Below are 25,234 nucleotides of genomic sequence, written 5' to 3'. Positions count from 1 at the left end.
AGTATAAAAGTAAACAAAGCCTAAATATCATCAATACCATTCACTGAATACTCATTAGGCACCATACTCATACTAAGTTACTTGGATATATTGACACATTGAGTACTCACAATAACCCTGTGTGATGGGGTTTTACTATATTTCCTTTTTTAGATGAGAAAACTAAAGTCACTAAGTAGTAGAGGCATAATAACTTGGGTCTCAGAAGTGTAACTAGAAAATTCTATCTCTAAGAGTATTTCAGAAGGTAGGTGATGTTATTTGAATTTTCATCAATGCTAAGAATAAAAAAAAAAAAAACACCACAAAAAAACTAGTCTTAATTTTCCAAAAAGACTACCTTCTATATTTTTAGAGAAATAGTCAAGTTGGAATATCATGAAAAAGAGATGGAACTGCACTTCAGTATGAGCCTAGATACTTAGGAATATATAACCTGGGTGAAAGAGAGAAGTGTTTCTTTTCATCTATGAAAATCAATTCAGAGAAACAAAAAGTAGGAGAAAGATAACATGGTGCTTTGTATTCAGTTTCTTTACTGTCACTAAAAATAACTCAAGTGATGGTGCCTTTTTCTTCTCTCTATAATGAATGACCTAACTACATTTGGTAATTGCATATGACTGAGAATAATTTAATTGAAAATGGACTTTGGCTTAGCTTTTTGCAAATGCAGGCATCTTGTGTTTCTCATTGGTTTCTTATGTCTTACCAGACCTTGACACCATACTGATAAGAAATCCCTCAACACTTAAGAGTCCCCTCCTTGGAAAGCCATGGGGTCACAACTGTTGCCATAAAAGTCAACAAGCCATGAGCAATTTGAATTTTTTCACTTCCCTATTACTGAAAAACAATTCATCACCATCATGAAAGAAAGACAGTCTCTTCAATAAATGGTGTTGGGATCATTGGACAGATACATGCAAAAAAGAAAGAAAAAGAAACTAGACCACCAACTTACACCATACACAATGATAAATGCAAAATGGATAAAAGATTCAAATATAAGTGGTGAAACCATAAAAATCTCAGGAGAAAACATAGGGAGTAAAATCTCAGATATCTTGAGTAGCAATATTTTGCCAATATATCTCTTAGGGCATGAGAAACAAAGGAAAAAATAAACAAATGGGACCACAGCAAAAGTAACCAGCATCAAAATGGAACCACTATACGGACATATTATCTGATAATATGGGGTTAATTTCCAAAATATATACAGAACTTATACAACTCATCACCAGGGAGACAAACAGTCCAATTTAAAAATGGGCAAAGAACCTGAATAGACACATGAAAATATGCTAAATCTCACTAATCATCAGAAAGTTGCAAATTAAAACCACAATGAGATGTCACCTTGCACCTGCCAGAATGGCTAACATTAACAAACAAGTACTGGAGAAGGTGGAAAAAGGGAATCCTTGTGCACCATTGGTGGGAATGCAGCCAGTGGGAAAAACAGTATGGAACTGCCTTTTGACCTAGGGATCCTCCTTCTGCAAATATATCCTAAGAATCTCAAACCCTCAATCAAAAAATATATGCACCCTTATGTTCATAGCAGCACAATTTACAATAGCCAAGATTTGGAAACAGCCCAAGTGAGCATCAGTAGATTAGTGGATAAAAAAGCTGTGGTATAAATTTATACAATGGAATACTATGTGGCTATAAAAAAAAGGAACTCTTACCTCTTGCTGGCAGCATGGATGGGCCTGGAGATTATTATGCTTGGTAAAATAAACCAGACAGGGAAAGACAAATACCATATGATCTGATTTATATGTGGAATCTAATGAACAAAATAGAACCAGAGGCATGGATACATAGAACAAACTGACAACTGCCAGGGAGGAACTGAATAAAAGAAGGTGAAGAGATTAGCCAAAGAACATATATACATAAGCTATGGACACAGACAACAATGTTGTGATTGCCAGAATGGGGGAAATAGGGACATCTGTAATAGTATCAATAATAAATAAACAACAGTATGGAGATTCCTCAAAAAACTAAAAATAGATCTATCACACGACCCAAAAATTCACATTGGGGCATTTATCCAAAGAAAATGAAAACACTAATTCAAAAACATATAACCCTGTGTTCATTGCAGCAGAATTTACAATAGCCAATATATGTAAATAATCAATTGTCCATGGATAAAGATGTAATACATATACCACAAGGAAAACAAAAATGGATTCAGAAACTAAAGGGATGGTTGGCAGAGAGGTGGGAGAATGGGTGAAAAATGTGAAGGGGAATATCAATAATATTGTAATAAGTTTCCATGGTGATGGATGATCACATTGCAACGTGTAAAAATATCAAAAATAGAAAAAAACTTACAAACTACAATTCTCTTTACACACCTCCCTACCTTTGTATTATTGTTTTATATTTCACTTCTATACATTATAAATGCCACAATACATTATTATCATTTTTGCTTTAGATAGTCAAATGACTTTAAGGAATATAGAAAATAAGTAAAAACTGTTTTTTACTTTTAAAAAACCTATAAAACATTACTGAAAGAAATTAAATAAAACTTAAATAGAAAGACATCTCATGTTCACAGATCAGATGATTTAATCTACAGATGCAGTGCAATATCTAGCAAAATGCCAGATATATTTTCTACAGGTATTGATAAACTGATTCTAAAATTCAAATAGAAATGCAAGAGGTCCAGAATATTCAAAACAATTTTGGGGAAAAAATTGAGGACTCACATTTTCTGATTTCAAAACTTACCTTAAAGGTCGGATTAGTAAGAGAGTACTTTATTGGCCTAAGGATAAACATATACAACAATAGAATAGAATAGAGAGCTGAAAAACAAATGCAGATATTGCATAACCCCATTTATATAAACTGTCCAGAGTAAGCAATTTGTAGACAGTAGATTAAGACCTGGGGGTGGAAGGAGGGTGGGTTGGCAGTGACTGCTAATAGACAGCAGGTTTGAGTATGATGAAAATGTTCTAGATTACAATAGTGATGATAGTTGTACAACTCTAAATATACCAAATACTACTGGAATTTGTATGTTAAAAGGTTGAATTTAGAATTTCAAACTATACTGCAAAACTAGGGTAATAAAACAGCATGGAATTGGCATAAAATAGACACATAAATCACTAAAACAGAATAGAAAGCTCAGAAATAAACCTACACATACAATTAATTAATTTATGACAAAGGATCCAAGAATATAGAACAAGGAAAAGACAGTCTCTTTAATAAATGGTTTTGGGAAAACTGGACCACTGTCTTACAGCATGCACAAAAATTGACTAAAAATGGATTAAAGACTTGGACATAAAACCTAAAGGTGTAAAATTTCTAGAATAAAGCAAAGGCTTACCAGTATGTTCCTTGAAAAGGGAATCTTGATGAATCTGACATTAAAAACAAGAGCAACAAAAGGAAAAAAATGAGAAAGAAGGACTACATCAATATAAAACATATATGCTGCAAAGGACATGCTCAAAAAATGAAAAGTAACCTACTAAAGGAAATTATTTGCAAATCATATCTGATAAGGAGATAATATTCAAAATATATGTATAAAGAACTCAGACAACTCAATAGCAAAAAAAAATGAGCAATACAATTAAAACATGAAAAGATCTGAATAGACAATTTTCCAGAAAAGACATGCAGATGGCTAACAGGTACATGGAAAAAAAAAGTTCTACATCATTAATAATAAGGGAAATGCAAATCAAAACTATAATCAGTATGACCTCACACCTGTTTGAATGGCTATTATCAGTAAAACAAGAAGAGCAGATATTGGTGAGGATATGAAGAAGAGGGAACACTGCACTGTTGGTGGGAATATAAATTGGTGCAGTCACTATGAAAGGGAGTATGAAGGTTCCTTAAAAATTAAAAATAAAATTACCATCTGATCCAGCAATTCCACTTCTTGGTATTTACATGAAGAAAGCAAAAACACTAACTTAAAGATCTATGTACCCCATGTTCATTGCAGCATTGTTTACAATAGCCAATATAGGGAAACAACCTGAATGACCACCCATGAATGAATATGATCATTATATTAAGTGAAATAAATCAGAAAAATACCATATGGTCTCTGTTATATGTGGGATCTAAATTAAAAAAATAAAGCTCATAGATATGGAGAACAGATTGGTAGTTTCCAGAGATAAGGGTAGTAGGGGGAGGTGGGGAGTAACAGTTTTTAGTTTTGATTAAATAAATTTTTTAAAAGGTTGAATTTTATGGTATGTGAATTGTATCCTGATAAAGCTGTTATGCTAAAAGATAAAACATAATCTACTTTTTAGTTATAAGTTTTTAAATAATATGTCTATGGCATGTAGAATATTTTTATGTAAAATTACCGAGTTCTCTAAATTTAATGTAACAACCACAATTGACTATTATGAATAGGGTTTGAGTTTCCTCTTCCAGCTTTCTGCGATTTCTTTTCCAGTCAATGAGTATCACAGAGACTCCCATCTCTAGTGCATTTTTTTGTCCCTTTCCTTTTTAATGGGCATTTACTTAATACTTCTAGAATAAGTCAGATAAGGGGTAACATCTCATTATTATTTTTAAAAACCCATACTTTGCTTTTCTTCAAACTTGTCTCCCAGAATGTTCCCTGAAGTGACTCATTTTTCAGGGACAACCAGTTCATCTGCTAATTTAAGAGAAGACTGAGGGAAGGAGAATGATGGAAAGGCACTTCACAATCTATCAAGATAATGGCAGCAACACATCATTTTCCACTTTAAAAAGTAAATAATTAGAAAAGGAAGGAGAGAAAGAACACACTGCTCATTGTTGTTAAGTAAATTGAAGTTTACGTGCTCCGTTTTGAATTATGTAAGAAGAGGTCAGAGGTAAAGATGTGGATAAGGAAAGTGATTCATAAAACACTGAGGTTGAAAGGGAACTCTGACATATCTTGTTCAACTCCCCATTTCCAAATGAAGAAACCAAGGACCAAGTGACCTTCCATAGTGACCAGGCAACTCAGGTCTTCCGGGTATATATTTAATGCCTTTTCCAATTTATTAAATTTATATTGATATTAATTTTCCCAATATTCATTCTTTCCCCTTTACATTTGAGTTCTAAGGTCCCATGGCCTACTACTAAAGAGGCCCCACTTCCCAGTATGGAAGGCTAGGGAATGTGTAACTTATGCATCTCCTCCCTACAATGAGATTGCCTCCTTTTCATTACATTTTTCTTAATTATGTTGGACTCTAATGAGAAAGAATATTTCCTGGAGAATGGTAAGCCCAAAGTTAGAGAAAGCCTGCATTTCTGTAGGACCCAAACCCGAAGTTAGAGAAAACCTCGATTTCTGTAGAACTTTCTGGGGCAGAGACTGCCCAGCAGCCCTGGACCACTCACCACTAAACTGTGGCCTGAAAAAACTAAACTCCTATCCTACAAAAGCCACTGTATTTTGGAGTCTTTTGTTACAGCCACTTAATCTGTCCCTCACAAGTACAAACATTAAACAAAAGATTCTGCAAGGACAGGGAATGTATACTACCCATCTTTGTCATCCCAAACGACATGACTGCATGACATGGGTTCAATAAAGGACAGACAACTCAATGAAGACAAAAGTGAAAGTGGGAAAGGACAGAAGAGGGAAATTGCATGTGGTGAGCAAAATAGCAAAATTACTAGTTTGTGAAAACCAAACTTGCTTTTAGAGGATCATTTCCACAGGACCTTTCATTTCTCCGCTCCTTGTTACAGAGGAATTCGTAGTTGAGGAATTCCCCAGGCTTCCCCTAGAGCTTCCATGTTGCTTGTCTAGCCCTGATTCCATTTGAATTTTAGGTTTTAAGAGTACTGAAGTCGGCATTATCCCCAACAACCTGAATACCATGAAAAGGGGCATCCATTCTCCACGAAAGTTGTGTTTGGCTTCAACCAGTGAGAAAAGCTATGTCAGAAGATAGAGAAACCAGATGAGCCGGACCTGGTAAATGAATGGGTGGCTGGAGCCATAAAGGCTATCTCTAGTCCCTTAACATGCCTTAGGGGGACTGATGAAGATGCTCAATCCCCCTCCCCTCACCCCAAATGAAAGACTTGTGACATGCCAGATAAATCAGCATAGTGTTCCATTCTGGTCCTAAAGAGATTGATTTTCACATTTTAGAAAGTACTTTCTATATTGATATTCAGCCATTGAGTGGCAGTGCATTGAAGAAAATAGAACTAATTTAAAAAAAATTGAATGGCAGCAACAACAAATTCCTAATGCCCCAGAAGTTGTGCTACAGAAAGTAGGACTTTAAGAGACCTATCAATATATCTCGCACATCCTTGGCCACTAATGGATTGTTCCCCGGAGTAAATTTCTAATTATTTTAAGCAGGCTACTTTTAAATGAGTCAGGTGAAGAGGGTTTTTACAACTGCCATTGGGGGAAGAGTTTTCTGCGGTCTGATACACATGGCTGTTTTGAACTGGTTGGTTTGGTACAAAAATTTCCTTTTAAAATTTATTTGTTTTGTTATCTTCTACCAAGAACCTGCTATATTGGGAAGAATTAGGTTACCACATGCTGCTTTCTTATTCTGTTGATTTCAATGGGAATCTCTGTTCTTGTAAAGTTTCTATCAGACTTCTAGCCTTCACAGCTGGCTGCATCAATTCTATTCAGGCTCAGGGTCCTCAGGTGAAAACCCCTGGGGAGGGACCCACAGTTGCCATCAGGAATGATTCCGACAAGCACCTGGGGCATCCTTCCGGCTGTTCCATTCTGCTGTCTCCCTCCTACTGTGAGGGCTGATCCATTCAGGTCTCCTCCTCCTCATTCACAGGAACAAAACTATTCACTCTACACCAAATAACAGTGTGTGATAAAGTTTTGAACTTTTAAACACAATGTAAATATAAGGAATTACAAAACACCTTGTAATAACATTTACTCTAATACTATTACTGAGGCATGTGCTATATTTTGTTTACTGTCTCCAACCCAAATATTGTGGGGGCAAAAATATCATGTCTTTTACTTCTTTGTATTCCAAGAAGTATGTCCCGGAGCCTAGCTTTGTGTCTGGCATTTGGCAGACACTAAGGATATAGTTTGTAGAAACATAATGAAACAATGTCAAGATCTGGACATTTTCAAGATTATTATAAGACTCATATATATAGTTGACCTGGGTCACCTTAATAAAATAGCCAGGATGTTGTTGTCTTCATAACTAATTAATATTATTTCTAAATAAATTTGCATGTATACCATAATCTCTCCAATGAGCTGTCATGGTGTAATAAAAAATGCACAAATTCTAGATTCAGTCCTCTTTGGTTTTCACCTTCACCTCTGCTCATTTCCTTCTTTGCAAAAATGAACGTGACACTACTTACCTCATGGGCCTTGTCTTGCAGAGTAAATGGGACCACTTATTTGAAGGCACTTAGTCTGATACCTGGCCTGTGCTTTTCAAATTGAACCAATTAAGATGCTTTAGCATAAAAAACAGGGGCCAATGAAAAGTGGATTAAACTGTAAGGAATATTTATCTCCTATTATAAGAAGCCTGCTGTCCTGGCCAGGTGGCTCAGTTATTTTAGAGCGTTATCCCCTACATCAAAAAGTTTCAGGTTCAATTCCCAATTGGGATGCATATGGGAGGCAACCAATCAATTTTTCTTCTCTCTCTAAGCATGTCCTATGGTGATGATTAAAAAATAAATAAAAAGAAGCATGCAGTAGGATAATTCAGGCTTCCATAACAAAAGACTACAAACTGGATGGTTAAACTATAGACATTCATTTTTCACAGTTCTGGAGAGTGGGAAGGTCAAGGTTCTGGAAGATTCAGTTTCTGGTGAGGACTAGCTCCCTGGCTTGCACATGGCTACGTTCTCACTGTGTCCTCAGTAGCAGAGAAAGAAATATCTTTGGTGTCTCTTCAGATAAGGATACTAATCTCATCATGGGGGTCCCACCCTCAAGTCATCTTCTAAGCCTAATTACTTCCCAAAGGCTCTATGTCCAAATGCCGCCACATTAAGGGTAAAACACATAAATTTGGGGGGAAACAAACCTTCAATCATGATAGGCAGATTCATGTTGGTAAATTCAATGCCTCAACAATGCTCATCATGGTGCTTTGTACCTTTCTGCTCCACCAGGGGTCCTCAAACTACGGCCCACGGGCCACATGCAAATACAAATATTGTATTTGTTCCCGTTTTGTTTTTTTACTTCAAAATAAGATATGTGCAGTGTGCATAGGGATTTGTTCGTAGTTTTTTTTTTTAAACTACAGTCCAGCCCTCCAATGGTCTGAGGGACAGTGAACTAGCCCCCTGTTTAAAAAGTTTGAGGGCCCCTGTCAGCCCCACCATCCTCCATGTGATCACAACTTCCCTGATAGGGGCTGCAGATTGGTGCTACATATGCTACTTAAAGATAGTAATATCCAGCAAACAGGAGAGTGATTTCTTCTTATGCATCTCCTTATTAGGGAAATATAATTTTTTCTTTAGACCCCACTAAAAACAAAGGATCCTGGAAAAGTAAGTTCCTGTGATTTTTCAATCTCCTTTAAGAGGAGCAGGGTCTGCAAGACCAGAAGATACTGGGGAAAGGCTATTGAGAATACAAGTCTACTGAGTTATCAACCTCTTTCCTCCTGGATTGTATCCATGATATTTCCTAATTGGGAGGTATACAATAGCTTCTTAATACTTGCTTTAATGCTTATCAATTTTATTCTATACATAGGAAAAATGAAACAAATTGTTATATAGAAAACATACAGTCAATCTGAATTGTGAACTAATATCAAGCCTGTAATGCAGAAAAAAGCTCCAGAAGTATACATTTGGATTATTTACATGCCTACACACCTTCTTCTACTGTATAAAATGGGGGACAAGTCCTTTAATCTCCATGATCCTCTTTTTTTCTATCTACATGAAAAATTAAATAAAGATATTGTTTCATAAACTTATTGTGGGCTTTAAGGCAGATAATAGTCATGTAGGCATCCTCTATAATAAAAGCCTAATATGCTAAATGTATGGTTGTCCATTCAACCAATCAAAGCATAATATGCTAATGACATGCTAAGGCCTCTCACTCTGACATGCACTGACAACCAGGGGGCAGACACTCGACCAGTCACTATGATGTGCACTGACCACTAGGGGGCAGATGCTCTGACTGGTAGGTGAACTTGCTGCTGGGGTCCGGCCAATTGGGACTGAACAAGATGGGCCGGACATGCCCTGGAGCCCTCCCACAATCCCTCCCTGGCTGGCCAACCTCCCGCATCCTTCCCCAGCCCCAATCGTGCACTGGTAGGGTCCCTTGGCCTGGCCTGCACCCTCTTGGAATCTGGAACCCCTTAGGTCAGTGGTTCTCAACCTTCTGGCCCTTTAAATACAGTTCCTCATGTTGTGACCCAACCATAAAATTATTTTCGTTGCTACTTCATAACTGTAATGTTGCTACTGTTATGAATTGTGATGTAAATATCTGATATGCAGGATGGTCTTAGGCGACCCCTGTGAAAGGGTCATTTGACCGCAAAGGGGTCGTGACCCACAGGTTGAGAACTGCTGCCTTAGGGGATGTCAGAGAGCCAGTTTCTGCCCAATCCCGCAGGCCAGGCCAAGGAACCCCACTGGTAAACAAATTCGTTCACTGAGCCTCTAGTCTAAAATAATAACTGACATAGATATGCCATCACTGAATTCAAATTGAACCTAGGTGATCTGTTAAAAGATGTTTGCCTTTTTTCCCCTTACTGCAGCTATTTTGAAAATCAAACATACCATAGAAAGATGACTCTTAAGTCTGAGGACCCAAATCATGTCCCTAGCTGCAACTATTTTTATTTTTTTCTGTGATGTTAGCAGGAAAATTGATTCTCCCTATTTCATACGAAGTAAGAAATCATATTGACCATACACTGTGGTTGTCATGTGGTTGGCACTCAATTAGTGAATCAATGGCATCTTTAACATTTTATTCTTTTGGAAAAAAATTTAGTAAGGATACCAAGTGTAAGTGAGGGTATGGAGAAATTAGAACTTGTATACATTACTATTTGGAACATAAAATTATACAACTGCTTTGGAAAATAGTTTAGAAGTTTCTAAACAATTAAACATATACTTGCCGTATTATGGAGTGATTAATGACTCCATAATACGGCAAGTATATGGCAAGAGAAAAGAAAATATATATTCATACAAAGATATCTATATATGCTTATAGCAGCTATATTTGTAATTGACCCAAACTGAAAACAACCCAAATGTCCATTAACTGGCAAAAACATAAACAAATTGCAATATATATCTATACAATGAAAGATTACTCAGCAATAAAAAAACTAATAAAAAGGACTATTAATCCATGTAATAACATAGATGAAACTCAATATAATTATGCTGAAATAATCCTTATATAATAATCCTTAAATATATATATATAATTCCACTTATAAAAACATAGAAAATGTAAATTAATTGATAATGGCAGAAAGCAGTTAAGGAGTTGCTAGGCATAAGAATCAGGGAAGGATTACTAAAGGATGTGATGAAAGTTTAGGAATGATGGGTATGTTCACTATTTTGATTACTGCAATGGTTTCATAGTTGTACACATGTCAATCCACACCAGTTGTACTCTTTAAATATGTGCAGTTTATTTTATGTCAATTACACAGCAAAAAAAGCTTGTTGTTTTTTAAAGAAAGATTGTAAAAGTCATAACCCAGTAGGTGCACTCTTCTGAAGCATACAGATACAACCAAATGATTAAGTTAAGTAGACCAGGGACAATTACCATGTAAATGCATTTGTAGGTCAATGACTAACTGAAGTCTAATGAATTATTTTAACCTACATGAGGATTTCCAAGTAAAAGCGGCTTTGGAGCTAGGATGTGGGTCTCAATTAGAATCTTAAGCAAAATAGGGCGTGCCTGGACTCACAATTCTCACCTGGCTTAATTGAAGTGAGACTTATCTTTGCTGTGGAGCTGGGAGTTGCTTGTGCTTTCCATTGTCCCCATTTTACTTGAGCCAGAGCTCTTGATTTATTGCTAATCCCTCCACCCCCTTGCAATTTGATGGCCATGTTCTACTTCTCAAGCACCTCTCTACCTTATTATTTCTTTAATTGCACCCCTTACCCATGCTACTCTCCTTGGTCACATTTGCTCAATTAAGTTTCTTAATTTTAGACCAGGGACGTCATAGTCCATGCGTCGCACTTTTTAAGCCACCCTGACTGAAACTCATGATAAATGCTGAGTGTAAATACCTTTATCAAAGGGAGTTGCTCCCATTCTAATTCCAAAACAAATGTGTAATCTTGTAGATGGTCCTGTAACCTGATGTCTTATTTCTGAGTGAAAAAATAAGCCTCAGGAGTGGATAAAACAAAGAAGAAATATTGATTTCAGGGTGGCCTAGGTGGAAAATATAGGGGAGAAAGAAAGGTCAGATTTTAACTACAGAAAAAGTGTGTGTGGAGCTGCCTACTTTGTGCTCAGAATTACTAAACTCTGTTTGGGGAACTTGGCAAGGCATTCTATTCCAGATGTGCTTTACATTGTCCATCTCCTTTCAAAATAATTCTTATCTTCCTTTCACTCTCCTGTCAATGAATTGGAATAAAAAAGAAGAATGTCAACGTTCCAAACAGAGATGAAGTTTGAGATTATTTAGAAGCCAGAAATAGGAGGTAACCCATTACCAATAGTGTCCAACTCCAGCTCTGCGTTTCTCTTGTTCTGAATGCGGGGTGCCATTTTCTGCCATTCAGAACTTTGGGGGAAGTTATGACCATGAGCTCAGAATTTGGTCTTTAGTTCTATCAGAGATGTAATAAGATTCATTCCAATATTTGCATTTTACAGTTGGGAAGAAAATGAAGCTCGGGGAGAGAAAATTATTTGCCTAGGTCACAGAGTATCAAGGAACAGTTGGAAAAACTGGGAGACAGAAAAAGTTCTCTGCGGATAGAGAACCAGACAGTGAGCTGGGCCCATAGCAGCAGAATGCGTCAACAGCAGCGGAGGCCCCACAGGGGCTGAACAAGGAGCGTTTGTGATGTTTGAAGCAAGGGCAGCAGGGAGGCTGTGGAGGACTGTTGACTGGGCTCAATCTGCTGTGGGATTGGCCCTCTTGTTGAATGTGGTTTCTTAATCAACCATCTCTAGTCGACTACGCAAGGAGGGCAAACAGTCAAAATTCAAACGGAAAATTGTTTCCTCTGGGCTGGTGAGGCACAAAATCAAAAAGCTCTGTAAACCTGGACTTCCATATGTGGCTCTCAGATGGTGTGGGTCCCTGAATGAATTACATGCAGCCCAAGAAATTAATGCTGCACACATGGAGGCCCCACTTGAAAGGAAGAACTGCCTCTGAGAAGACTCTGCCAGGCATTAAGGAACTCTGGAGAGCAGAGTCCACATTGATATGGTATGCTAGCAAGGGAAGAAGCCCAGTGACATTATGATCAAGCACAGGAATAATGTATAATAAATGAGCAAGAACACAAATTGAAAGGAGAGCAAAAAAGCAATAAAAGGATGCCTTCAGATTCAGCCTCCACTAGTTGGGTGGAACTAGGTGGGTGTAAACTCTCACTTTCCTGCCCATCGGAAATGCTGTCTTGTTCTGAGTGAATATGGTGCCTTTTACACCCGTTAAAGCCTGTAGCGGAATGATTTAGGGTGACCTCTTTTCCTCCTGGACTCAGACTAATTGACTTGAGAGTGAGTTACAGTCCCAAGGGAATAGCAGCCACACAGTGGGTGTATTTTTAATGTCAATTTCTGCAGGAGCTTTTACACAAGGAGATTGTTGTAACAATTATTCTCTCTATCCTGGGCCCTAGGATAGATATTGATTTTTAGCACATTAGATGGAGAAGGATAGATGGTTATATGTAAATGCAAAATGGGATGACAGTTACCTGGGACTTTATGTAAAGCAGTGATACCCAGATACGGGGCAGGGAGGGGGGGGAGGGGGTTGTCCTGTGGATTCAGAAAGCTGAGAAACAAGAAAGCTAAATGATTGTTATGGCTACAATCACAGGGCTGGAGGTAGAACTGTGGGTCATAAACTCAAAAGAAAGGGATATCAACAAGTGATTTCAGAGATGTCTTTTTTGTCATTGATAGTAGCTTTTATGACTTAAATTTACATTTATCATAATTTGGAATGTGTGGGATGCAGACTTGCCAGCGTACATCTCAAGGAGCACAATCCCCCTGGAGCAGTGGTTCTCAACCTTGGCTGCACATTAGAATCATCTGGGAATTGTTTTAAAATCCTGATTTCTGGGCCTCATCCTCCGGAAATTGTTTCTTTGTTACTAATGTTGTGTCCCCACCCCATAACAAAGAAACAGAATATCTGGAGGATGAGGCCCAGAAATCAGGATTTTAAAAAGATTCCCAGGTGATTCTAATGTGCAGCCACAGTTGAGAACCACTGCTCTAGAGCCGTGGTCGGCAAACTTTGGCCCGTTGAGTGTGGCTCTTCCTAAGCCTTAGGAGTACCCTAATTAAGTTAATAACAATGTACCTACCTATATAGTTTAAGTTTAAAAAATTTGGCTCTCAAAAGAAATTTCAGTCGTTGTACTGTTGGTATTTGGCTCTGTTGACTAATGAGTTTGCCGACCACTGCCCTAGAGGATCAACCAGAGTGATCACAAATGCTCATCTGAGAACCATATCCTTCACTGCAGTAGAAAATGTAATAGGAGTAGGCATCTGTAATATGTTTATAATAATTAAATTTCCAATGTTTGAAAATAATTTACTTAAAACAACTAAGTTTAAAAATTATTCCTATAGTGACATAAATACATTTGGATTTGTTTTCTTAGGTGGCAATAAAAAGGTGGAATACACATGCAAGAAAGACATCCAATTTAAGTTTTGTCAAAGAAAACAAACAAACAAAAAGCCCCAAGTTACTAAAAGAGGCAACTTAAATAATATTGGCTAAGAAGGCTGGACCCCAATTCATAGGGATAGACATTGTGGTAGAAAGGGCAAGTTAGAGCATGCTTCACCTTTTAACTAAGGTCTCTGTCCTAAAGTGGACAAAGGGCCAGGCCTTAGAGTTTAATTAAAAAACCACCTATAATGCCTGGCCAGTGGTAGAGCATTGGCCTATGAACCAGGAGGTAGTTCGATTCCCAGTCAGGGTACATGCCTGGGTTGTGAGCTCAATCCCCAACAGGGGGTGTGCAGAAGGCAGCCAATAATAATTATCTCTCATCATTTATGTTTCTATCTCTCTCCCTTCCTCTCTGATATCAATAAAAATCTTATATAATAAAAGCCTAATATGCTAAGTGTCCAGTCATCCAGTCAGCCGTTCAACCAATCAAAGTGGAATATGCTAATATATGCTAAGGTTGCTCAACTGCTTGCTATGATGTGCACTGACCACCAGGAGGCAGATGCTCTGACTGGTAGGTGAACTTGCTGCTGGGGTCCAGTGGAGCTGGACTGAGCGAGACAGGCCGGACATGCCCTGTAGCCCTCCCACAGTCCCTCCCTGGCTGGCCAACCTCCCTCAGCCCCAGTCGTGCACTGGTGGGGTCCCTTGGCCTGGCCTGTGCCCTCTTGCAATCTGGGACCCCTCAGCGGATGTCGGAGAGCTGGTTTCAGCCCGATCCCACAAGCCAGGCCAAGGAATCCCACTGGTTCATGAATTTGTGCATCAGGCCTCTAGTATATAGTAAAGAACCCCTTTAAGAAAAACACTTAATTTTACCAGTAATAAAAAACTTTAAAGTAAAATATAAGTGAAATGCAAATCCTTTTTATTATATTATAAAGTCATTACAAGTCTAGCACCCAATTCTTTTTTTTTTTTTTTTTTAGTTAATTATAACAATTTAATTATTTGTTGTTTTTTTTTGTTTGTTTGTTTTTTCTTTTTTTTATTTTATTTTATTATTTTTTTTTTATTTTTCGCTTAAAGTATTACAAAGGGTATTACATAAGTGTCCTTTTTTCCCCCCCGCCCTTGACAAACCCCTACCCTCCCTTACCCCCCAGTGTCTTATGTCCATTAGTTATGCTTATATGTATGCATATAAGTCCTTCGGTTGATCTCTTACTCCCCTCCCTCCTGCCCCCCAACTCTCTCTGGCCTTCCCACTGCAGTTTGACAATCAGTTTGAGGCAGCTCTGCCTCTGTATCTATTATTGTTCAAAAGTTTGTAATGGTCTTTTTTTTTTTTTTTTATTTTATTTTTATTTTTCGCTTAAAGTATTACAAAGGGTATTACATAAGTGTCCTTTTTTCCCCCCCGCCCTTGACAAACCCCTACCCTCCCTTACCCCCCAGTGTCTTATGTCCATTAGTTATGCTTATATGCATGCATACAAGTCCTTCGGTTGATCTCTTACTCCCCTCCCTCCTGCCCCCCAACTCTCTCTGGCCTTCCCACTGCAGTTTGACAATCAGTTTGAGGCAGCTGTGCCTCTGTATCTATTATTGTTCAAAAGTTTGTAATGGTCTTTATTATCCATGAATGAGTGAGATCATGTGGTATTTTTCCTTCATTGACTGGCTTGTTTCACTTAGCATAATGCTCTCCAGTTCCATCCATGATGTTGCAAATGGTAGGAGTTCCTTCTTTTTAACAGCAGCATAGTATTCCATCGTGTAGATGTACCACAGTTTTCTAATCCATTCATCTACTGATGGGCACTTAGGCTGTTTCCAGATCTTAGCTATGGTGAATTGTGCTGCTATGAACATCTGGTTACATATATCCTTTCTGATAGGTGTTTCTGGTTTCTTGGGATATATTCCTAGTAGTGGGATCACAGGGTCAAATGGGAGTTCCATTTCCAATTTTTTGAGGAACCTCCATACTGCCTTCCATAGTGGCTGCACCAGTCTGCATTCCCACCAGCAGTGCACAAGTGTTCCTTTTTCTCCACATCCTCTCCAGCACTTGTCGTTTGTTGATTTGTTGATGATGGCCATTCTGACAGGTGTGAGATGGTACCTCATTGTTGTTTTGATTTGCATCTCTCGGATGATTAGTGACTTTGAGCATGTTTTCATATGTCTCTTGGCTTTCTGAATGTCCTCTTTTGAAAGGTGTCTATTTAGATCCTTTGCCCATTTTTTGATTGGATTGTTTATCTTCTTTTTGTTAAGTTGTATGAGTTCCCTATAAATTTTGGAGATGAAGCCCTTATCAGATATGACGTTGGCAAATATGTTTTCCCAAGAGGTGGGTTTTCTTGTTGTTTTGTTGATGGTTTCTTTTGCTGTGCAGAAACTAGCACCCAATTCACCCAGGGAGAGAGCACTAGATAACTCACTTTCAGAAGTGAGGAAAGAAAGTTTTTTATCTAACTGGAATCACAAAGTAATTATCAGAATCAAGCCCAAGAACTAAGACATTCCAATTCAACATTCATTTATGATAAAAACTTTCAACAAGATAGGTATAGAAGGAATGTACCTGTACCTCCATATAATAAAGGCCATATATGACAATCCCACAGCTAACATAACACCCAATAGTGAAAAGATGAAAGCTTTGCCTCAAAGATAAAGAAAAAGACAAGAATGACCACTTTTGCCACTTGAATTCCACATAGTATTGGAACTATTAGCCAAAGCAATTAGGAAATAAATAAATTAGAAAGAAGTAAATTTGTCCCTATTTGCAGATGATATATTACAAAAATCCTAAAGTTATCTCTCTCTCTCTCTCTCTCTCTCTCTCTCTCTTACACACACACACACACACACACACACACACACACACACAGAGACACACACACACCCTGTTAGAATAAACAAATTTAGTAAATTTTCAGGATACAAAATCATTATTTAAAAATCTTTTGTGTTTCTACACATGAATAATAAATTATCAGAAAGAGAAATTAAGAAAACAATGCCACTTATGATTGCATCAAAAAGAGTAATATACCTAGAAGTAAGACTTTCACACTGAAAACTATAATACATTGATTAAAGAAACTGAAGTCGTAAATAAATGGAAAAATATTTCATGATCATGGAGTGGAAGAATCAATATTGTTAAAATATTTATACTACCCAAAGCAATCTGCAGATTCAATGTAGTCTCTGTCAAAAATTTCAATGGCATTTTTCACAGAAATAGAACAGACAATCCTAAAATTTCTGTGGAAGCACAAAGGACCCTGAATAACCAAAGCCAGCTTGAGAAAGAACAAAGCTGGAGGCATAATACTCCTTCATTTTAAACTATATTACAAAAGCTATAGTAATCAAAACAGTATGATTTTGACATAAAAACAGACACATAGCTCAGTGGAACAGAGATCCTAAATGTAAACCAAAACATATAGGATCAATTAATGTATGACAAAGAAACCAAGAATATACAGTGAGAAAAGGACAATCTCTTTTATAAATGGTGCTGGAAAACTGGACAGCCATATTCACATCATTTTAATTTTAGAATAAAACTAAACTACTACCTTACACCATACACAAAAATTAACTCAAAATGAATTAAAAACTTGAACAGAAGATCTGAACTTATAAAACTCCTAGAAAAGACATAGGCGGTAAGCTCCTTGACATCAGTTTTGCAATGTTTTGTGGGTGTTTTTTTTTTCATATGACTCCAAAAGCAAAGGTAAGAAAAGCAAAAATGAACAAGTGGGACTACATCAAAATCAAGCACTTCTGCACAGCAAAGGAAACCATCACAAAATGAAAAGATAACTTACTGAATGGGAAAAATATGTTTTAAAAAATATTTTTATTTATTACAGAGAGGAAGGGAAGGGAGAGAGAGATAGAAACATCAATGATGAGAGAGAATCATGATTGGCTGCCTCCTGCACACCTCAGACCAGGGATTGAATCCACAACCCAGACATGTGTCTTTGACCAGAATCAAACCCGGGACCCTTCAGTCTGCAGGCTGACACTCTATCTACTGAGCCAAAGTGGCTAGGGTAGGAAAAAATATTTGTAAATCATATATCTAATAAGGGGTCAATATCCAAAATATATGAATAACTCAAACCACTCAATAGCAAAAAAAAAAAATTTAAAAAATCCAATTAAAAAAACATAGGCAAAACACATTAATAGATTTTTCTCCAAAGAGGACATACAGATGGTCAACAGATACATGAAAAGATGCTTAACATCACTAATCATCAGGGAAATGCAAATCAAAACAATAAGACAGTACCTCACACCTGCTGGAATCTACACTAATAAAAGAGAAATATGGTAATTGGTGTACGACCGCTACCCTTCCCATTGGCTAATCAGCATATCCTTATGCAAATTAACTGTCAGCCAAGATGGCGGCCGGCAGCCAGGCAGCTGGAAGCTAACAGGAGGCTTGCTTGCTGCAGACTCCAACGTTCCCCGCCGGCCTCTGAGCTTCAGTTGGAAACATAGTAACATTTATAGAAGATAAACAAAACTCCAGAAACCTCCTGTCAGTCAGCCGGGATCTCAGAGCTGGAGTCACAACATTGTTTCGAATACAGAAAACAAAGGCCAGAAACCTGCTTTCAGCCGAGCCTCAGAGAGAAAGCCGGCTCTCAGCTCCAGTGACAGCCATAGAAGGTAAATAAATGCCAGAATAAAAAAAAAGAAAAAAAGGAGAGGTTTGGAGCTTCAGCCGCCCGCCAGCCTGAAAACGGCCCTCAGCCCCTCACCCAGACTGGCCAGGCACCCCAGTGGGGACCCCCACCCTGAAGCAACAAGATGGCAGCTAATTTGCATACTGAAGGCGGGCGGCAGCAGGCAAGGCTGTCTGCGGTCTGGGACCCGGATCTGTGACCCTGCCGGGCGGGATCAGCGGAGCCGCGAGGCCTCCCAGCAACGGGATCAGCGTGACAGGGGGCAGCGCCCCAACCCCCTGATCGGCCCTGCTCTGTGGGTGATAGAGGGCGGCACCCCAACCCCCTGATTGCCCTGCGGCTCTGTGTGTGACAGTGGCGGCACCCCAACCCCCCCACGGGCCCTGCTCTATGTAAGACGGGGTAGAGCCATACCTCCCCATCGGCCCTGCCCTGAGTGTGACAGGGTGTGGCTCCTCAACTACCCCCCCCCCTACGGGCCCTGCTCTGTATGTGACAGGGGGCGGTGCCCCAACCCCCCAATTGGCCCTACCCTGAGCGTGACTAGGGGTGGCATTGCAACCTCCCGATCCGCCCTGCTCTGTGCATGACAGGGGGCAGTGCCCCAACTCCCCAATCGGCCCTGCTCTGAGCCCAACCAGGGGCTGCACCTAGGGATTGGGCCTGTCCTCTGCCACCCAGGAGCAGGCCTAAGCCAGCAGGTCATTATCTCCTGAGGGGTCCCAGACTGCGAGAGGGCACAGGCAGGGCTGAGGGGCCCCCTCTCCCCCCCGAGTGCACAAATTTTTGTGCACCGGGCCTCTAGTGACTATTATAAAAAGACATGAAATAACAAATTTTAGCAAGATGTAGAGCAAGCATGTCAAACTCAAAGGTTAACATGGGCCAAATAAATGAGACATGTGGCCCGAGGGCCGTGAGTTTGACATACTTGATGTAGAGCAAAGCAAATTCTTGTACACTGCTGGGTGAAAATGTAAATTGATGCAGCAAGTATGGAAAATAGTATAGAGGTTCCTCAAAATGTTAAAAATAGAACTACCATATGATCCACTAATTTCACGTTTAGGCACTTATAAAAAAACTACTAATTTGAAAATATATATGCATCTCCATGTTTATTGCAGTATTATCTACAATAGCCAAAATATGGAAACAATTTAAGTAGCCTTGATGGATGCATGGCTAAATAAATTATTTTATATACACACACAACACGGAATACTATTCAATCATAAAAATAATGAAATCTTGCCATTTACAAAAATATGGATGGCCCTCGAACACATTATATACTAAGTGAGATAAGTCAAATATAGGGAGATAAATATCATATAATCTTACTTATATTTGGAATTTTAAAAACAACCAATCAACCAAGCTCAGAGATACAACAGATTAGTGGTTGGCAGATACAGGGTGTGGGGGTGGAAAAAATGGGTGGTAAAAAGGTACAAATTTCTAGTTATAAAATAAAAAAAGTCATAGGGATATAATATACAGCATGGTAACTATAGCTAATATTACTGTATTGCATATTTGAATGTTGTTAACAGTAGATCTTCAAATCCTTCACCATAAGAAAAATAATCTTTTACAGTTATGTATGGAGACGAATGTTAACTTGACTAAGAGTTGTCATCATATATATATATAATATTAATATAATATATATAATATTAATATATTAATGTGTTTTACATCTGAAACTAATATGTTATATGTATATTACACCTCAGTTTTTTTTTTTAAAAGAACAAAGAGCTAATTTCTTGTCTACCACAGCCCTCTTCCCAATCTAAAAAGGGCAAATTCTTCGCACATCATAACCTCCCCCTCTCCCCCGGTTCCATGGAAAATAGTTCTCAGTCAAGATCCCCTTTAGTGCAAAGCCCATACCTGCCTCAAGTTTCTTTTCAGAGCAGCCCTGAAGCAGCTGCGGCTATCTGATTAGGATTGGCAAGGGTAATGAAAATGGTTGTCATTTTTACCGAAGACTAAGATGCCTACATAGTCTAAAGCCAGGTTAACTTTTTCGCCCTTTTCACTTTGTTTAGATAATAGAACTAGATTGGTCAGCATCATTTGTGCTGATTTTGCTTTGCACCACTGTTACCAGCCTGGAGTTTTGCTGGAATCTATGGTGCAATGGGGAAACATTTAGCTCTTAAACAGTATTTCACATGTCCTGGAGGGAAACTTGGAACAGAGCAGGGAAGAGGAGAGGCAGCACCTTCTAAAATTATTTCCCTTTAAGGGAAACAAAATTTCCTTTTAAAGAATCAAATTATAAACCTGAGACTTTATTTTGCATCTCCTTTTAATATAGCATGAAATAATTGTCCATGTCTTGCATTTCTCTGCTGAGCAGTGCCTCAATTAGTATCTCCATTGACAACTGAGTATTTCTGAAGAATGAGTTGTATTTAAAAATAAGCTAAATAGTTGATAAAGTCTTATAAAGAGAGGCAATAAAATGTGGTAGAAAGGGAATAGGAAATGAAGAGAGAAGAGTTTTACATTGGGAACTGAGTCAGCTTTGTTCAATCATAATGGGAAAGATAGTGAGGATCAACATGAAAGCATATATTCTGTATATAAACTCTTAGCATAGTTATCAAACTACTAGAGGCCCAGTGCACGAAATTCGTGCACTGGTAGGGTTCCTAGAAGCTGCTGCTGCCAGCTGCCTGCCAGGGCCTCCCTCCCTTCCCCCAGCTGGCCCCGCCCCCTGGTTGAACTCCCAGATGACTTCCTGATCAAGGGGACAATTTTCATGCTACGCTTTTATTATATAGGATTATCAGCTAAACTCTCTCTTTATTAAAATTAGGAGATAATAAGGGGTGCAATGATTTTCCTATAAATACAAAATAGGCAAGGCTGGAATTATCCCTAATGCTAAGATGAAGAAACACACTTAGATGTGTTGTCACATTCTTAGCCATTGGAGGAATTGAAATGAGAATCTAGGTTCTCTGAGTGCAAGATCATGGCTGTCTCCACTGTGTCTTGGTATTTTAACATTCCTCATCAGAACTATCTGAATGTCTTTTCAAATTATAGATTTCTGGATTCCATGGCAAAGCTTTGAATTGGCATCTCCCCAGACCAGGATTTCTGTGTCTGATTCTTTATCAAGTTCTCCAAATGAGGATTAGCCAAGTTTAGAAACCAGAGCTGAAAAATGTCTGCTGGAGACCTAACTACTACTTTAAGAGGTTCTACCTGGTTCTGCTCCTGCCAGGATGAATGATCATACACAATTCTTTACCTCTTCCTCGGTCTTTATTTCTTCATCTCTCAACTGGGTAAGTTAAAGAGTTTTTGGAGGACACTTCCCAGGCTTGGAACCAAAATTTTCTGAAACTAAATCAGGGACAAATTGTTGATCTTATTGAGTATGCTATAATAAAACAAGATGTACATTGTGTTGGGGTCTCTGAAGAATGTCCAGAAGTGACATCCTTCTTCTAATCTAAGCTATCCATTTCATCAGTAGTTCCAGAGTACTAAATTCCAAGAAGCAGTATCTTCATTTGCTATATTCAGCAACTTCTCCTAAGTTTTTTTTTCTATTCAAATATTTGTTGAAATAGCTTGTTACATTTTGCTTTGCTATTAACGGGTTTGTTCCTTTTTGGACTTTTGTATTTTAAGCTCAGTGGGATAAGTTTCAAGACACATAGAAGCAAATGTTTGGCCTACTCGATCATCTTGAATTGGAAGGAGAAATCTCTATTTTTAAAGTATGTCAGCTCTACCCAACACTTCTCAATGGCTATATTTGACCCTTAAGCTCTGCCTCTAAAAATTTTGGTTTTCTCATATCTTTAGCATGTTTTTCCACATGCACTTTTTAACTTATGCATTTTTTTTCTTTCTGTTCTCCTTTTTTCATCTGTACTACCCCAAAAGTCTTCTTAGTTTATTGATGGAGAGTAACTGTTTTTCTCTACCCTCATAATTCTACTTTCCAGACCATTGTCCAGGGGCTTATTTTCTCACAATCAAAATGACACACTTCCTTAGAGAAATTCTACAACTCTATATACAGGTAAGGACAAAGGATATGTGAAGGCCCTGGAAAGCTGTGAGTGTGTGTGTGTGTGTGTGTATGTGTGTGTGTGTGTGTGTGTGTGTGCACAAGCCCTGCCTACCCACCCCCACCTCCACTCATCCTCAAACCACCCATACATGCTTTTGGCAGAAGGATGAAATCTTCCCTGATGAAATCTTTTTATCCCTTTTCACTGAGTAACTTTTTCCATCTGGTTTCCAAAATTCTTGTCTGAAAACTCTGGGATTCAGCCTAAACATTAAAAAAATAATAATCCTGTCATAATAGCCATTCTGACAGGTATAAGGTGATATCTCACTGTGGTTTTGATTTGCATTTCCCTGATGATTAGTGATGTTGAGCATCTTTTCATTTGTCTGCTGACCATCTGTATGTCTTTGGAAAAGTGTCTATTTAGGTCCTCTGCCCATTTTTATATCAGATGGTTTGTTTATTTGTTTTTTGAGTTCTTACATAGCATGTAAAACAATGGAATATTACTAAAAAAAATCTTGCCATGTGCAACAACATGAATGGACCTAGAGAACATTATGCTAAATAAAATAAGTCAGACAGAGAAAGACAAATGCTGTATGACTTCACTTATATGTGGAATATAAAAAGCAAAACAAATGAAGACCAAAACAAAACAGAAATAGATTCAGATACAGAGAACAAATTGATGGGTTACCTGAGGGGATAGGGGTAGATGGATAAGTGGAAAAAGTAAAGGGAAATAAGAAGTACAAACTTCCAGTTATGAAATAATAAATCATAGGGACGTAATGTACAGAACAGGCAATCTATATTAATAAAAGTGTCATATGCTTATTAGACCGAACAGCTGAACAATCTTCTGGACGTCATTCCGGACGCCCTTCCGGATGAAGCCGCAGCAGTGGGGGCCGAGGCAGAGGCATTTATGGGCAATCAGGCAGGCAGGCAGAGTGGTTAGGGGAGATCAGGCAGGCAGGTGAGCAGTTAGGGGTGATCAGGCAGGCACACAAGTGGTTAGGGGCGATCAGGCAGGCGGAGTGGTTGGGACCATCAGGCAGGCAGTGAGTGGTTAGGGGTAAACAGGCAGGCACACAAGTGGTTAGGGGCAATCAAGCAGGCAGGCGAGCAGTTAGGGGTGATCAGGAAGGCAGGCAGGCAGGCAGGCAGAGTGGTTAGGGGCAATCAGGCAGGTAGGCAGAAGCAGTTAGGGGCGATAAGGCAGGCAGGCGAGCGGTTAGGGGCCAGCGGTCCTGGATTGCGAGAGGGATGTCTTCTGCCAGTTTAGGCCCAATCCCACAGGGATCAACTATTCTATATAAAAAAGTCTAATATGCAAATTGTCCCCTCAGGCAGTTATTCAACTTGGAGTTCAACCAGGAGACTGGGAGTTCGACCACTATGATGTGCGCTGACCACCAGGGGGCAGCGTTTAACATGGTGGGTGTTGGTGACAGGGCACTGGCAGCGGGCAGCAGTGGAGCCCCTACCAGCCCCAATGGGCCCTGATGAAAGCGGGACTGCAGTGGGATGGTGGAGCAGGTAGCAGCAGGCCAAGGCGGGTGAAAGTGGGAGCCTGATTGCCCTGCAGGTGGTAACCAGCAGTGGTGGGGGGGGGGGGGGGAGCAGGGATGCCATCCGGCTCTTAGGTGCTGAGGGAGTCAGGTGGAGAGTGGGGAGTGGGGAGTGGGGGGGGTCCGTCCCCGATAGATCACCCCACAAGCAGGATGGTGGAGCAGGTGAGGGGGTGGTGCCAGGCCAAGGTGGGGTGCCAGGTGGAGCTGTGGGGCTGTGTGGCTGTGGGGCTACAATGCTGGGGGTGCAAGCTGGGAACCAATCTCCCGCAGGCCACCCCGAGGGACCCCACCTGTGCACGAATTCGTGCACTGGGACTCTAGTACTTTAATAAAAAAAATAACCCTGCCATACTTCAGTGTTGAGAAACTTGTGAAGTAAAATTAAGAGTATTAATTAGAGCAATTTAACCAACCTCAACAAGTTAATGTAGAAACATGAGTACAGTAATGAGAATCTTGGACATTTTTTAACTTCAGTCACTCTTTAGCAATTATATCTTCTCTAGGCTCAACTTCTTCATTTGTTAAGTGTATACTATTAATAATTCACATCCTATAACATTCATTTATTCTAGACAGATTTTTTTTTATATCTTCTATATTCCAGTGACTGTACTGAGTCCTACAGATACAATATGCAGTAAGACACAGACACTTCTCTGAAGTAGGCCACATTCTATTGGAAAACAAAGCACATACAATAAGGGCCATGATAGAAGTATGTCCAAAATGCTCATGGGATCAAAGACATTGGAAGGGATGCATATGGTATCAGTGAATAGAATGCTAGATAAAATGTGAAGGTGAGGCTAGGCCGGAGGTGTGGGAGATGAGTTTCACCAACATCTAGGCTCCTAATAGAGCTCAAGGTGCTCCTGTCTAGTCCTACTTGACCCTGAAAAAGCTCATCCTGCTATGTTCATGGAACCACACAAAATTCCAGAG

The sequence above is a fragment of the Myotis yumanensis genome, unplaced genomic scaffold (assembly GCF_028538775.1).
Source record: "Myotis yumanensis isolate MYYU_CA2020_CCGP unplaced genomic scaffold, mMyoYum1.0.hap1 SCAF_2, whole genome shotgun sequence".
NCBI classification, from domain to species: Eukaryota; Metazoa; Chordata; class Mammalia; order Chiroptera; family Vespertilionidae; genus Myotis; species Myotis yumanensis.
Note: the sequence above shows the minus strand (reverse complement) of the source record.